General features: G+C 38.7%; 1 protein-coding gene across 8 annotated transcripts in view; it reads right to left on the bottom strand.

Moving 5' to 3' along the window:
* DLGAP1 (DLG associated protein 1) overlaps window positions 1–16,705 on the bottom strand; it is a 414,683-nt gene that overhangs the window by 295,991 nt on the left and 101,987 nt on the right. The window contains exon 4 of one of the 8 annotated variants that reach the window (XM_068932272.1): window positions 6,524–6,618. The exons of the other annotated variants lie outside the window; for them this stretch is intronic. The gene's annotated coding sequence lies outside the window, so the exon portion shown is untranslated. The remainder of the gene's footprint in view (window positions 1–6,523; window positions 6,619–16,705) is intronic. 8 annotated transcript variants of the gene reach the window in all.

Raw genomic sequence — 16,705 nt, 5'->3', positions numbered from 1 at the left:
GGACTGCCAGTATCACAAACATGATTTAGACTATGTCTGCTACGTGAATGACTGACGGATTTGGGCTTAAAAATATGGTTTGCATTGCACCTTGAACAAAAACTCGGAATGCAGTTCTTCCAAAATATGAGCTTTGATCTTTTTTACAGAAATAAGAGAGCAAGAGATGAACTTTAGAGGCAGAGACATTCGTGGAGGGCATGACTTACTGCGGTACACAAACATACGCAGCATACTCAGCTCGTAAATGTGACATTCAGCACATGCCGTTTCATCTAGCTATGTTAGGACAGGCTGTATCACCACCTTCCTAATGATTAGAAAAGGCACCCGGATCAGTAGCTCAGATTAGGTGCCCAGTTTGTAGGCAGCTAAAATGTCTAAATTAATTGGGGTAATGCATCTTGTTTGTAGTTCCTAACAGCACTGTATTCATAGCCAAATAGGCTCCACCACAGGCTTTTCAAGACCACTTACAATCCAGAGGATTTACTTGGGGTCTCCAGCCTGCACTGAAACTCATAATGTTCCAAGCTGGCACCTTAACTAACTAGAACAACGTCACCTTGCACCTACTGACGCTGACAGCCACCCCACCTTTGACAGAAGTGCAGCCTTCCCTTTCGAGAGAACTGTCAGGCAAAACAGTGAAATTAATTTAACGTCCCTTGAGTAAAGCTTCTTTTACAAGTAAATCTGAAGCAGTTTACCCTCGGCCGTATTCATCCTCTGTTTACATTAAAATACGTAAATTCTTTTAGTCAGTAAAGTAAGACAAGCTGTATGCTTTTTACATAGCTGCAGTATAAATGCAGCAACCTAAAGTACTACTGAATTAAAGGGTGTCCCTATATGGTTGAAAGTATTTCATTTTAAATGTACTAGCTTCTCAGTTTTCTCACTTTGCATCAATTTTCCCCAAGGTCCTTAAGTGTGCCTTCAGAGGTCTTCATGGGATTAAGTACTTTACTGCTATCCGGAATTCTCGTAAGCAAAAATATAGGGGATAAAAAAATAACTATAATGGGAAATTTGGGACCTATAAAACAATACACAAAGCTATACTTCCATATCAAATTCCTCTACTCCGCTTTAACAGACTGAAAACTATGTTGGTAAAAGCTTTTGATCAATCATCTGTCGCGGGTTAGTCTACAAAAAAAGCGCAGGAAGTTCTGTTTAATTCGCACTCATAACAGTTCCCTTGAAACAATCCTGTCGGCGTATGGTATTTTAGGGAAACGGGAGAGGAAAAGTTGCTTCTTCCATGACCCTGAGCCTCATAAATGCCTCTCCTTCCCATGCTTTACACAGGCCAAAGGCACTAGGGTTATTTACAGGGAAGGCCAACGCTTATGTACAGCCTCTCCGTTTCTATGGCAGCATAGCTCTATAAAACACTGCTCTCCAAGCTCACAGGCACCCCCATGTACTCTTAGCCGTTCTCTTAACAATGAATTTCCTCTCAAAATGTGCCAGGCCATGTAAATTAATGCTGACCCCACAGTCGGCAGAGGGAACAGCGAGGTGCCGGGGGAACGTTCTCAGGACGATCGTGTCCCTGCCGCCTGGTCGCCCTCCTGCCCAGGTACCCTCAGGAGGCCCACGCTGAGCTAGCCAGGAGATCAGCAGCAAAGAGAAAATCATGCCAAGGAGCACACTTCCCTCTTATGTCCCTCTGACTCCTGCTCAGAGGGAACTGAAAAAACCCAGCACCCAGAAGACAAAGATGGGAAAGACTGAAACCATTTCTGCCTTCACTGTTAAGACTATGCAAGAGAAATATTTCCCAGATAACAAGATTTGTCAACATCAGTTGAAAAAAAGGCCTACTGTGTGATAATATTAAGAAATCAACTATTCCTATAAACAGTAAGTGGCTGACATATTCTTAAGTTAATTCAATACTTGCAGCAAGGCCACACATTATTATTAACTATATAGATTACCTTGAGTGCTTATACACAGTTTACTTAAATCTGACATTGCAATTAAAGTGTCTGCTTTACATGCACACCTGTTTGACCTTCCCCCATTCCTAGGAAGAACTGCAAGATTTGTCTGTTACTACTGGAAAACTTAATTAATTGCAGCCAATAAAAGAAAATATATTCCGTAAGTGTACTGGAATATATCCTGTATGTTTATTAAAAATTTCGTGTATTAATGTTTAAAAATACACTACTTCAGTTAGAATATCAACAACAAGGACATTTTTATAGGGTGAAAAAGAAAAAATCTGCTTAGGATAAGAATACTCTTTATCAGAAATTTAAAATATTCTTTATGTAACTTCAATATCACATCATTATGATGTGATATTTACCTTTCCATTACCTTTCCCTTCTGACGCTGAGAGAACCTAATATTGGCAGGAAACTTGGAAGTTTTCATTAACAACCTATTGGAGCTCTTGGCAACATGCCTGGATGTTTCATTTTACCGCTTCTATAGAAACTCCTCTGGGTGACTGCACTGCTTTTCTTTTTCTCACGTTTCTAAAACATTGGTCCTCAATTTTTTTTGTCCTTTTGCAGTTTCCTCCATTTAGCAGCAACTGCTGCACTCCTGTTCTACCCTTGCATAGCGAATGTGATCTGAGCACAATGACAGCACAAAGAGCTATCATTACAGATAGCGGGCATCATAAAAGAGTTTGCCATATGCCTTGTCATCTGGCCAAACTGATGACATAATTCTTTTACAGCAGTCTGGGTAGTTAATAGGAGGTATATAAACTTCTGGAAGTTGGTAATTTATTAGCTTTTCGCTGAGAGTAATATTAGCTACTATGCTTTTAAAGATTGTATGTGCTTAATATTAATTTTAAGTTACTACTTAAAAATTGTAATTCTAATTAGTCTAACAGTGAATGATGCACTGGCTGCAAAATCAAACTTTCTTTTCCCAAAACGCATTCCTGTCTTTGAGTGCACTTTTTCAGTTCTCTTTCTTTTTTTCCCTCCCAGGGCTATCCAAATGTTACTAACATGGTGAATGGGCTATCCCTTTTTCCAGTGTCAGACAAGGCTTTAGTGGGAGTACAGCAGGACCAAAAGTACTTTCCACTGCTACTTAACACAATGAAAAAGAACACAAAGTCATTAAGCTGTGGAGAGTGCAGTACCTGATTGCTGCCCTAACCGTCTGACTAGGGTGCATCACACAGGTCACACCAGCTGCAGCACAAATCTATCCAGGTCCTCTTTTGCAACATGACTGCATATTCTGCACACAGCAGTCATTATACACAAAACTGCAATCACGGCCTTGATGACTGCATATTCTGCACACAGCAGTCATTATACACAAAACTGCAATCACGGCCTTGGGTTGAGCAAGCATGCACAAATACACTGTGCCAAGTTAACCGTACACGTATTATTCAGTCTATGCATGCAGGTTAATCCCTGCACTCGCCCAGGAGAAGAGGGTAGCTACTGCTAGACTAATACTTGCAATTTCCTCCTGGTGCCCTGCCTGTCAGAGACCACTTGCAAAGGGTACAGGCTGCAAATTGAACAAATCATTCCAACAGTGATGATGTATTTCTTGGGATCTTACCTGTGCACATAGGAATAAATCTGATTTGGCCACACTACTTTTCAGTAGATGGACTGACAGAAGAGGCCTGCCACCACTGGAACAATTCACTCAGCCCTTAGCTTGCTTTGAGGGCTCCCAGGAAGAAGAGGGTTACCAGAAGAATCCTATGGGCAGAATGAATTGTCCTAAACTGAGTTCAGGTGAGACACTGAGTGTCTTTCCTAAAAGGAGAGGCCCACACACAGTGCAAAGTGAATACATGCAGCTGACTGACATCTGGCAATAAATAAACCATTTGTGTCAGACAATGCACGTTGGTATATGGAAATCCTTGCCTGGGAGATTTGTTATCAACTGGACGACAGCCCGGTCTGTATGGGCTCAGAGCAGGTAAACTGCTGAGCTCTCAAGAAAGTCAATGGAAGTAGGATTCAGAGAACAGGTAATATCTTGCAAACGGATGCAAAGCAAATGAATAGCTTAGAACAAAGCTACACTAAATGCACTTTTTGCATTCTTCTGTCACAGTGATGCCATCAGAGACTGGATTACACTGAGTCTCAGCTGTTTGGGAAACTGGTAACTTTCTGTCTTGTGCTCCTGAATTTAAAGTTACTATGTGAAAAACAAGCCTCTAGAATCATGGTTCTGAAGAGAGCCTTCTATATGTTGTTATATGCTTTCACATCCATTTCATATCTGTTATAACTTGCTGAGAGCCTGAGGCAGAAACTGAGACACAAATATGCGTAAATCATCTCTACTATTTACAGACAGTAGCTAAACTAAACCTAACCCAGAGTAATTCAGAAATTGATTTTGTTATCTACTTTGCCCATCGAAGCTTACAAAGAAATGGGGTATTGTAACATTAAGTTCTTTATCAGCTGCTAGAGTTATTACAAGAAAGAACAGTAACTGTTACATTTGTAACTCTGGCAAACATACAAATAACCAGGACTTACCTTAAAATGATAAAATATAGAAATGCCCTGAAGTAGGTTAAGGGAAAAGTAAAAGATGGAAGTGTTTCAGAGGAAAAAAAAAAACACACAATTTTAACTCTTTAACTAAGGAGATACCTCCTATGTTACATAGCCCTGTTGGGAATTCAGTTTATCTCCCTCTTGTCCTTTCACTAGTATACACAGAACCATATAGTTTGGCAGCAACCTCCAGAGCTCATCTATAGTCCGACCACTCAGTTCAAAGCAGGTCCAGTTGAGTTCTGAATACCTCCAAGGATGGAGGTCCCACAGCCTCTTGGGGCATCTGCACCAGTGATCTTCCCCCGTAACATTCTTTTTTGACTATTTAGTTGGAATTTCCTGTGTTCCCTGTTGTCTGTTGCTTCTTGTCCTTTCACTGCACACGTCTGAGGAGAGTTCACCTATGTCTTCTCTGTATCCCCCGAGGTAGTGAAGACAGCACTAAGATCTCCCTCCTTCCCAGCCTTCTCTTTTCAAGGCTGGAGAAGCCCAGTTCTCTCAGCCTCACCTCACACATCCTCCAGCCCTGCAACCATTGTGGTAGCTCTCTGTTGGACTCAATCCAGCAGGTCAATGTCTTTCTTTCCCTGGGGAGGCCAAGACTGGACACAGTTCTCCAGATGTGGTCTCACAAACGCCACACAAAAGGGAAGGACCTGCTGGCTACACTCTTGCTGACATAGCTGAGGACAGGACCGCCCATCTTTGCTGCAGGGGCACACTGCTTGCTTATGCACAACTTGTCTGTGAGGACCTCCAGGCTTTTTCCTACAAAGCTGCTTGTAGCCAGCTGCCCCCTAATCTGTACTGCTGCACAGGGGTTATCCCTTCCCAGATGCAAGACTCTGCATTTTCTTATGCACTAAAACAAGAGGCAGCATTTACAGTCTTTGAGTGGAGTCTAGGTTAAATCAACTTTTTCCAGTCTGCTCATCTTTGAAGGAATATTGTTATACAGATCATCTCTTCTTTTATAGCATTAGAAAAATGACTGGAGAAAGCTAGGAACCTTTATTGCAATCGCCAATACAAAACTCAGAAGAAAGGGCCCAAACGCCAAATATAAAACCAAGCTATAAAATAAAATAATATAATACAAATAAATATTATGCATTGCTGCTAAAATATCTCACTGTCTTGTATTTATGGTTCAAATCTTTAAAAAAGGGTAGTCAATGTAATACCCAGCATCAGTATTTTCCAGGAAGAAAATGTTGAATTTTTAAAATGTTCATGAAGAAAATATTTAAATTTATCTTCATGGTGGAAAAAGTAACAAATATTTAAGAGTGTATTCAGAGCACCTCTGCAGTCTCAAAGTTTGTACTTTCCTTCCTTCACATCCCCAATCCCCATATAATATATCACAGCTCAATTCTTCTGAACTAGGAAAAACAAGGGATAATTCACCTCAGGATTCACCTCCATCATTGCTGAGGGATAAAATTTGTACAGGTGTGAAGAAAATGTACAATATCAGCCTATCAGGACCTAAACATGCCATTACCCTACAGCATCCATAACACCCAAAAATCTGATGATCAGGCAAAGAGCAACAACAAATAAGAATCAGGTGCAGTTATCACCTTTTCTGCATCTTTTAGCGCAAAAATCAGTGCCTTTTGATGCTTGAATCAAAGACTAGAATCATTTATGTGAGGCTAGAAGCTATGAAATAAATGGGGAGAGATAATCTTTACATGGAATAATCAGGACGAGGAACAGTAATAGTCCAACATTCAGAGGCTATCTAGGAAATGTATGAGGCAAATGACAAAGAGATATCAGCATCTCCGAAGGAATACTAGAGGCAGCATCCTCCTCTCCGCACATTAACCATTCAAAATGCTCTGGCAGCCATCTCTCTGCTCCTTGCTTCCAGAGCCACTGTACATCACTAAAACACTGCATTTCCACAGACTCCTGATAAAACAAGGCCTTTCTGTTCCTCTTTGCAAGGCAACTGTGGCTACAGAATAACAATTTACCTCCATTTTTCTCTTCCCTTTTCCTTCTTTTTCCTTCCACCCTCCAATCTGGTTATTTTTGGACTGCCAGTTGGGATTATTGCTCTTTTTCCCTGCTAAAATAAAAACAAACAATAATTATACTTCAGGTTCTGGGCCTAAGCATAAGATCAGCCTCCAACATTAAACAGTCACATTTTCTTGCCTGAGGTGTAATGTCATCTCTTACGACACTGACAAAATCAAGCCTTGTAACTAAAGGCAAATTCTGCTTCTGGAGTTGCATGTGCAGTTCTCTGACTTCTCTGCTAACTACCAATCTGCAACCATGGGCAGAAGCCTGCTCTAAGAACTCAGCAGTGATTGACATTTGCCTGCTCTTACAGTATGAAAAGATTTAGTCTTCTTGATGCAAACTATAATGACAATTTAGAATATACACAGCTAAATTAGAATATTTATAACCCAAAGCACCCTTTCTGTTTGATACCTCCTCTTCATTTCAGACCACCTTTTATTACTTTTTCCCTTTTCCCATACTCCTTACCTAGAGATGGTACATTTGTAAGGAATTTAGCATCTACAAAATAATATACAATGTAACAGTGCCTATTTCTTATCTCTAAAGGAAAGTCTGAAGTATTGACACTTCTGAAGGTAGCAAAGACTTTCCCCCCCCAACGTCATAACATCACACAAAGGCCCAGCTGAAATCAGTATCAAGTTTTCTTAATGATGTGTCTAGTGTCCTTCAAGAAATAATATGGGCTAGTACCTGAGAAAAACACTTTTTATTTTGAGGGTGATAGGGGAAATGAAATGAACATACAGTAGATTTTCAACAAAATGAGACTCAAGGGAATCACGGGAAAGAGAACTGTTTAAGAAGGTGCAACAGTCAAACGTGGATAACACACTGGGAGAGAGACAAAAAGGCAATCAAACTTCATAAAGTACAAAAATGAGCCACCAATTCTCTGGAGAAGGCTTTTGCTAATAAGACATCTGACTCAGAAACTTCAGAAAAGATGATCCCTTTCAAGAAATAGGTGTCCAAATGTTATGCATAAAAATTGTCCAGCTACAGCAGGGTCTCTTCACAATGCAAACATGACAACCTTCTGAATGTAACAACAAAGTAAACTATTCAAAGGAGAAGAGTTTTGGGCTGCCATCTGCTACCCTGAAAAATATCTACAATGTTACTGGAAACAGTTATCTTTTAAACCAACACTACCATCTACTGCAAACAAATAGCAGGATGTGGGCTATATTATTTGACGTAAAGTTTTCCTGGAAAATAAACGCTATTGTATGCACGTAGCTTTTAGTAAGCACTCAAAAACAGACTGGTTAGGAAAGAATTTTCACTGTTTTAATGACTCTGAGTACCTGATTTTATGTAAACACCCTTAGGAATACAATCCTTTTCACAGGAGTTTCATGGGCCCTGCCAGGCACTATCATTCATACTCCCTTAGAAGTAACATAACCTTTCCCCATGTACACATCATTTTAGCAACTACACGATGACATATCACTTTATATAGATGAATGGTTGCAGATTTTGACACATTCTAAACTTTTTGCTTGCTCAGTTTATTTGTTGCTCTTGTACTGGCTACTAACCACATTTCTAGTGACATTACCTCCTCTCCCTTGACGGCAATTATGTTACAGTGAAGTCTGCAGCTGTATTACACTGATGAATCCAGCTTGTCCAACAATGCAGCTAAGTGTCTGATATAGTATTCCAGGGCTGTGTAAATGTAAATGTTAGCTGTTTTTTTCCAGCTGTGCTTTTGAGGGGTCAGTTAAATGAAAGGTCACATAGCCTTTATCATATTTAAAGTTTATGAAAAGTTTGTATCTTCTTTTGAACTAATACAAGAATTTCCCTTTCTAGTTTTATAAAACCATTAACTGGATCTGAGGGTACGGGAAGAGGGTTTATGCTCGTCCTAGTAATCCTCAACATTTCTTAAACACACCAAAAATTATTTTCTTATTCTTTTTTCTTTTTTACTTTACCACTACTATCGGAAAAGAAAGTTAATACTTATAACCAGAACTAAAGGCTTGCCTGTATCACAGTGATGCAGTTATCTGTAATCTGAGCAAGAAGTCCACATGGCACAGCACAGTCTTGCTGTACATGCAAGGGTTGAAGTCTCATGAAACAACGTGGCTGTCTTAGTAGGCCTCATTAGCTCAGGCAACAAGAAGTCAGCTGGGGCCTCTCACCAGTTTTGTTTCCAGACATGACAGTGTAACCCTCTGCTCAGTCACAAGGTTTATAATCCTCCTCCAGAAAGTTTCATCAATTAACCTCTCATTTTTCTCCCATTTTCTTAGAGCTAAGCAAAAGAGAGTCAGAAATGATTCAGTTTCAGATGCTAAGGTGTTTTTTTTTGGTAGTGGTCAGCAAGGCAAACATCTGTGAATCATTGCCAATTAGTTCCTCAAGCAGGCACCTATAACAGGCAAGTGAGTTGACAATGTTGTTGGGGTGAAAAAGTAATGTACACATCTATCACTGCTGCACTGCAATAAAGTGTCCAAATTTAGGGATCAGAAATGAATCAAAAGCAAACACAGAGCTTAATAAGAATAATAAATTATTAGAACACTCTCTGAATTTATAAAGGTTAGAGAGTTCTCAGAAGGTACCGGATACTATACTCCTGCTTCTGCAAGCTTGCCATGTCCTCTGTTGACTGTTAAAATATTTTCAACAACATGACAACACATTTCTTTCCTATTGACACTGTCTTAATCAGGACAGTTTTTGGCTGCCTTGGCAATAAAACATAATTGCATAGGGAAAGAGCCTGATGTCTACAACTCTTATTTTATGCAGAGCTTGGAAAATGCAGGGTGAATAGGGCAAGAGTTTACAGGAAGAAAATGACTGTTTAATGGTTAAAATAGCTGGATATTCCCTAACAAAAACTTCATTCTTTCTATTTGACTACAGAATTCTTATGTGATATTAGAGTAAATAAAGTCAACTAAACTCTTCATAAGTGGCCAGTACTTCAGTGTTCTTCATCTTAAGGATGCCCTGAATAAGACTTTTGGTGTGATTTGTCAAAGTGCTGAGAACTCAGGACACTATGAAATTACTGGCAGAAGTGCTTTGACTACACAACGCTGAATAATTTAGTATACAATGGACTTAAAAATCATTCACACACTCACCCCAGTATTATTATGGACATATGCATATAACTGAATATTTCTCATGCCTAAAATCCATATGCCTAAATACCATGTCCACTTATCAGCATTGAAATGGTCCTAAGCGGTACTATAAAATTTTTATAAAAGTATTTTGGAAGAGAGAGATGGATCTGAGCAGCTTTCCAATGTATATTCTCACATCTGTTGAGAATTCCTGTGGAAGTAAATGAGGTAAGAGTTTTACTTCCTGATATTACACCATCAAGCACACAGTTTTCTTCTGGGTGTGCTGGGAAATAATAAAGATTGAACCAAACTCTGTTCTAAAAGTATTTATGGAATTTCCATTGCTACCTAATGGTTTTCGCCAGTTTTTCCAACAGTATCCAGGCTATCTCCAAAGCATCTTCATCAAACTTTATGTAGTTTAAGTTCTGTTAGGATACTACAAATGTAGTACAAATACTACAAATACTACCTTTATTCAACTTCCCATCACAAATTCTGAGGGTTATATTCTAGATGTAAACACTTTTGCCTAATATACCGTAGAAAAACCCACTGAAATAATTGAAAAGATGCATTAAGATTTTCACTGCTCTTCTCTGACTTCCATCAGGTGGAAGGGTAGAATGAGCTATTACTAAGAACGTGCTGATATTTTAAGTTTTGTGAAAAAATTTCAGAAGTTAATTGTACAAAAAGATATTCTGCGTTCTCCTCAAAATGTATTTCTTTACTGTGTTCCCTTCTGGATTTTTCTGAAACTCACATTATTGCAAAATGTCCCTTCCACTAATGCTGCATATTATATACCTTTTGCTGGAAATTTCTGCGCTTCATGGGCTGATGTTTTGCTGCATCTTCTGCAGGTTTTCTAATTGTGCACTGTTCTTATAGGGTGCATTTCCTGTAACGGCTTTTTTCATGAATGTGTCTTTCTTGTGTCAGTACTCTCTGAGGCTTTCTTCTGACTATGGTTGCCATCTCATAGGTATTTATTTGCAGTTACTTGCATCTTCAATTTTGCTATTGTTTCTGCTGAGTCTAAATTCCTCCATGTTGATGAAATTGTGCTTTTCTTGGCAATGCCTCTTCCCATCTCCGATTGGTTTTTAACAGTCAGGCTCCACAAGACAGGCAACACTTACACAAAAGATTCCCTTTTCCTTCTAATTCTGGTCCTTTCAAATATAGCCTATGAACGTGCATTTCACTGAGCAGATATCTTTTATGTTGTAGTTAGTGCGTTCTTTCCTCTAGATGTTCCTTGTTTCATCTCTCTCATGATTGTGCAACACCAGAAACCCTACAGTCACTCCAAAACCACAAGATACGAGATGAGGGAAACACTTCCACTGTCTCAAAAATCTTGTACTCAGCTACCACATGTGTAGCATAAAAAATTTGTTGATATGCTGTCAGTTTTAAGAAAGACTCACTCTTCCTCAGTGTATAAGCAACGTCTTATGCAACTAGATCTCCCTAAAAGACTAAAGTGACAATCATGCACACGTTAGCTACAATTCCAGAGTACAATTACTGTGAATGTATTCAAAAGGACTTTGAAATGAGGCAGAGGAGATATGAACACATAAATTATATTTGACAAAAAAGCACAGGACTAAAATATCCACTTCCAGAACTATATATATCAAAAGTTATACAGGATTTGAATATATGTCATAGTATTAAGGAGGCAATTCTACATTCTGTTCTTTAATCTGTATCTGACTACTATCACAATGAAATATTATTATCACAAAGATTTTAAATAATGCTTGCACCTTCTGACTGAAGGCATTTTGTTCAATCATATGCTTCTAAGGACTAACATTCAAATTTCTAAAGGTGCCCACCCATATTTTATGTTTAAATAAGAATTTGCATGAAACAATGACTACATTAACGACAGAGTTTGGACAGACACATAAATATTCTGAAAGATCAGAAGTATTTGCCCAGTCTCTCAGTAACCAGTGTTTTGAGGACAAACTGACCCCTGAACTGCAACTGAACAACGCTAAACACTTAATATAAAACCCTTAGACTGGAAACTGGAAGAGTTTTACAAAACCATGGTTACAACTCTCTTAGTGAAAACTAATGCACTAACCCCTAGCCTGCAGTTGATATTTTAGTTTTCAGAATCGTATAAGTGTCTCCTGCAAAACCATCTCTGTATTGGGTTGGCAGTTGGATTAATATGCATTCCAAACTACATCATGTCACTTTAACCTAGAGAGAAATACCAGCCCTTTGGACACAGAATTTCAGCACAGTGCTGTCCTAATACTGTGTTTAATGCTGTGAGCTACCCCCTGCCTAGCCTTCCTAATCTCTGGGCTTTCTAATTTATAGCAGAGATGGATAGGCTATCAGTGGGGAATTATAAGGATTACTAGCTGTTTATCTCTTCTTTGCAGAGACACTTTACTGCTTATGGAATTACTATAAACCCTCCAGCTACATTACCACTTCTACACTTGCCAAGAAGTCTAGCTACCTATTCACTGCAAAATGTTTTGGTTTTTTGGTAGCCAAATTATTAGAAAATGTTAGAGCGGACAGACCCACTTTTTGGAAATGATTTGAACATCCTGTCAAGACCTGTCATGTAACTTCAACGGTAATTTGACTACAGGTTATCCTGCATTCCCTTGAAATCCAGTGCTGTGAGCCTGTCCACACCAATTAGTGTTCAGCATTAAGGCTTGAAGGTTGCCCTCAAGCATAACCACAGGTGAAACCGCTAAACATGTATGTCAAGCCATTTCTGCACTAGCAGCAACTGATGTAACCCCTTGCAAAAGATTTCATATTTATGGCCAGAAGGAATGTTATGGACTCTCCTACCATCAGAAAAATTGAGGGCTGCCTTGATACTTCTGCAAAAAGTCGCTCTGTTATGAAGCAGGTTCTACTCTGGAGTGAAACTAACCAAAAAAGTCAAGAGTTGGAATAGGTATTTTATTAGTTTTGGTTTCCTGAAGAAGGAAGAAAGAAAGGATCCTGGTTATGCTTATTTTTCTACTGATTTTTAAAAATCTGAATCTGTATAGTCCAACTTTTCTCATTTCAAAAGTTAAGAATTAGAACCATCAATTTCTGTGTGTTTCAGACAAACATTAGTCCCTGTAGAGTATATTTTTAATAACTGCAAATGTCCTCCAACAACATCTTTTAAATACAGACTGCATTTATGTTCAGTGTATCTCTGTAACTACGACGAATTTAATTAAGTGACCTTTTGAGCACTAGTATTCAGGGAATTTTTAAGTATTTTAATAGTGCTTAGGTACAAATTTTAGCCTACCTTATACAAGTGGATTCTTAATGAACTTACCAGCACCTGCCACCAAGCCAAAACTTGGCCTTTACTAATTTACCAGCCTGGTAAGCAGGAGATACTACTAAGAATTGTTAATTTAAAAGTTCTAAATCTCTAATGTGATGCATCAGAACAGGTGCACACATTCACACCTAATAAAAAGATAAGCAACACAAAGAGACTTCCATACGCAAAGTAACAACATACTGTCTTTCAATGTCATTGTGCAGTCATGGGTATTTGTCTATGCTTACTTTATATTCCAAGACTGTAACACGGAAAATTGTTAAAACATAATTGTTGGTTAAAACACAAATACTTTTACTCTCTACATTATCTTTATTCACTTCCATTTCTTATACCTACAGATGCCTTTTTAAATACTTGATTCTTCAGGACTTACCAAAAAAATCCCAAGCCTTTACACCTGAATACCTTTCAGAATATTCTAAAATCTGATTTTAGAATATTCTAAAATCAGGTTCTTCCTTCAAGGCGTCACATCTTGTAATAAGAAATGAAAATACGATTATCAAAAGAAAGAACTCCCACCTAGGAACCAGATATTCTGCCAGCATGGTTTCAGCTTCCATTTGTGTAACACTGTTATGCCAACTTCTGCAGTTTTATGTCATCATCTAATGTCTGGTCAGATCCTCAGTATAAAAATAGCATAGAAGCATTATACTCCTGTGCGTAAGTTTATTCCTACTTTCTATTTATTTATTTACTTTTACCATTTCCTCAGCCATCTTCTGCATCACAGGACTTTGATTGCCTGCTAGAACCATCTAGGCTTGTCTCACGTAGATAATTCCCTACCAATTCTCTAAACCCAAAGCTTAGTGTCTGAGGGAAGGAAATGCTTTTGTTTGAATAAAGTCATTTGGCTTAACGAAAGGGTATCTGGATGAAATATAATAAAATATGCAGAGAGGCAGTCATACTAACTACCTAGCCCAGTCTCACACTCTATGAAACCCTGCTAACAAAAGGGATACTGTAAGTGCGGTTTTGCTTTGTTTCATGGAGCTGCGGTAAGTACATGCCTTGGTGTGCTGTCATATCCCATCAGCAGGATGAAATCACCCTGTTTCTTGTCTTGGGTCTGTTTGTTTCTTTTTGTTGGTTTTGTTGTTGTTGTTTTGGGGTTTTTTTTTGGCAAGGCATGCTGAAGACATACTGGGTTGTTTGGATTTATCAAGACAGATTTGGCTAGATACATAAAGAACAGTTGGGAACATTTCCAACAGGTTCTTGAAATCTAATAGTATATTTATATAAGATGTGAAGCTTTTACTTTACAAATGGATCATCTGAATAAGCACATATTATTGGATCAGACATGGATAATGACATTATTAATACAGCTCACACGTTTCTCAAGTGTCCCTCACCATGGTACCACTAAAACTGTTCTTGTCAGTTCTGATATATGTTTCCCAACACTGATTTCTCATATGCCCCTGCTGGTTGCTGCACATCAGACTCCATTCCAAGGACACGGCCTATATTAGCAAGGGACAACAATACTGCTTCAATGCTCAGAAACAAGACATAATTCATTTCTCATTCCTTTGTACATGAGGATGATGGAAATTTGCTGCTGCTGACAGCTGCAGCACCAAACGATCTCAAGCTTGCTAGCTCCACTATGCTGGTGGAGTAAGTACACGAGTAAGTGTGAAGCCATTCACATCCCTTCCAGATCTCTTCTCCACTGCTCATGAGTAAGTGAGCACTGCACGCTGAATGCTTGAGCACGAGGACTAAAAGAGTGCATACTAAGGACACAGCTATAAAGCTGGCTACTCTGTTTTTTCTGCCCATGTTATTTGTTTGCTTCCATTATTTTGCACCCTGTGTTAGCTTGGGTATGCATAGTCTTCCAATTATGTGTGTGTGTGAGGGGGGGGGGGGGGTTCTTATCAGTTCTTAAATGAAAGAAAATACTTCAAATTACATATTTGAGAAGTATGGATTCTAAAAATGTAATATAGATCCTAATTCATATTTCGATGAAATGCCCCACTCAGTACATTTCACTTTAGAGGGCATATTAGGTGTGCTTTTCATCCCTACGCTGCACTTGGAGGCAGGGAGAATTTACCCTAGCACGATTCACCTATTTTATTCATATTTGAAACAGCAGCACTGATCAAGTATTTACTGCAATTGGGTTTGTCAATATTCTTTGCATTTTGTGTAGCTTCCTTTTTGAGCTGTGAACACTTATCAGCACGAGTTCCTGTTAGGATTTCTCTGTAAGGGATAAGTTCTAATTACAGACGGACAAATGACTACACAAGCTATCAAACTCATTTCTCCAAATCATTCTGTACTTAGGACACGAGCGTTAGAGCTTTTTGACGGACAGTCCTCCTACCAGCCTGCATGCTGCTCTACAGACAAAGTTCGTTTGTCTGGGCATTTTTTTTATGGAATTCTTCAAAGCTAAACTTACAGAAAGGAGAGGAGTTCATTTGCCCTCCCTAGTCAGGCAGACCACTTTCCTGCTTGCACGTGCAGCACAAGCACAAGATCTCTCAAAGTATTCTCAAGGTCTGTGCAGTTTAAAAGGATGTAGCACACTGTTTGCCTACAACATTTTATTATCTTTAAACTGGAAGAGTTAAAAAACTAATGCAAAGAAAAATACATTTTGTGACATTTCTAAAAGGGTAAATTAGTCCCTGAACTACCCAGACAAAATGCCAAAAAAATCAGAAGGTGCTAGAAGTGACTGTTATTCTACTGCACTAGAGAACTAAAAAAAATTAGAAAATTGGATTTATACACTTTTCAGTCTAATAATTTCTAGTGTTATTATTACTATTCCTCTTAAAAAAAAAGGAGTGTTACTTAAAGTTCATGCTCTTCATCTAAATCAAAATGTTCTGTTTAGCAATTAAGAATCACTTCTCTGTCTTTACTGCAATTAACTAATTATTGGGAAAATAATTCCCGCTACCTTTTCAAAACCCTGTAAAAGCGAAGTAACAGCCGTGAGCTAAGTGCACCGGGGTAACAAAATAGACACCCTGTCTTGGAAGGAATACAACCACCTCTGACGTCCTAATATATTTACTAGCTCCATTCCATTATGAAAAATGACAGTCATTACTAATTTTTTCTCATTATTTGCACAAACTTGGAAATGAGGAACTGTCCATATGAAAATAATTCAAAGAGACACCTTCCTATTATCTTGCTGGCCTATGTCACAGCACTGTCCATTTTATTTATTGCTTCACTGAGCTGGGCTTCCCAAAACAAGTAAGCTGATAGAATTATCACCAAGCAGTTGCCAAAATGATGATAAATATTATTACAAACTAGTGTTTCTCATAAAACACAGATATAAAACGTATTTCTTCTGACATGACCTGCAAAAAATCCTCCTTGGCTCAGATGGTAGACACTGCTTGAAGAACGTCACCTGGCTCCAAAGATAAAGTTCATGCACTGACTCTTCCCAGCTGAGGCTGCCATTAAGTAATTCTTACTTTTAGAGCACCAATAACCCTTGGCACTAAAAGCGTCTTTCCATAAATATCTGCACTCTGCTAAACTATACTCAGCCTCACCTTCTTCATGGCTGTTACTTTCTTCAACTCCTTTTCCTCCCCTTCCCTGATAACCCCAGTCATTCCTCCATGCCACTCATCTTATGGGACTTTGGTTAAAAG

The sequence above is a fragment of the Struthio camelus genome, chromosome 2 (assembly GCF_040807025.1).
Source record: "Struthio camelus isolate bStrCam1 chromosome 2, bStrCam1.hap1, whole genome shotgun sequence".
Taxonomy (NCBI): Eukaryota; Metazoa; Chordata; class Aves; order Struthioniformes; family Struthionidae; genus Struthio; species Struthio camelus.
The sequence above is the reverse complement of the archived record's forward strand: the minus strand, read 5'-3'. Positions and strand labels throughout refer to the sequence as shown.